Here is a 269-nt window from a genome sequence, read left to right as displayed (position 1 = left end):
CCAGCCTCTCCGGGGAGGGTGGTTCTGCGCCGGATCCTGGGGGCCTGTCATGGTGCGCCCAGGAGGGCAGGCACGTGAGGACAGGGGCTGGAAACCAGCAGATTCCGGGGTTCCACCCTGAGACCTGCACCCCCGGGCCTCACTAGGGAGAGCCCCTCAGGGCCGGGCTTCGGGGGTTCTTGGGCGTCCCTCGTGAGCCGCCGGGGAGGGGCCGGTAGACCCAGGCTCGTCTCCCAGGCTGCAGCGCAGCTGTTCCCCTCCCCCGCCTG

General features: G+C 71.7%; 1 protein-coding gene across 1 annotated transcript in view; it reads left to right on the top strand.

Moving 5' to 3' along the window:
• The first annotated feature begins 218 nt into the window (after positions 1 to 218).
• The window catches only part of EEF1A2 (eukaryotic translation elongation factor 1 alpha 2), a 26,376-nt gene continuing 26,325 nt past the window's right edge, over positions 219 to 269 (top strand). The window contains exon 1 of the mRNA XM_011992435.1: positions 219 to 228. The gene's annotated coding sequence lies outside the window, so the exon portion shown is untranslated. The remainder of the gene's footprint in view (positions 229 to 269) is intronic.

This window comes from Mandrillus leucophaeus, unplaced genomic scaffold (genome assembly GCF_000951045.1).
Source record: "Mandrillus leucophaeus isolate KB7577 unplaced genomic scaffold, Mleu.le_1.0 Scaffold41, whole genome shotgun sequence".
Lineage (NCBI taxonomy): Eukaryota > Metazoa > Chordata > Mammalia > Primates > Cercopithecidae > Mandrillus > Mandrillus leucophaeus.
Note: the sequence above shows the minus strand (reverse complement) of the source record. Positions and strands in the feature narration are given on the sequence as shown.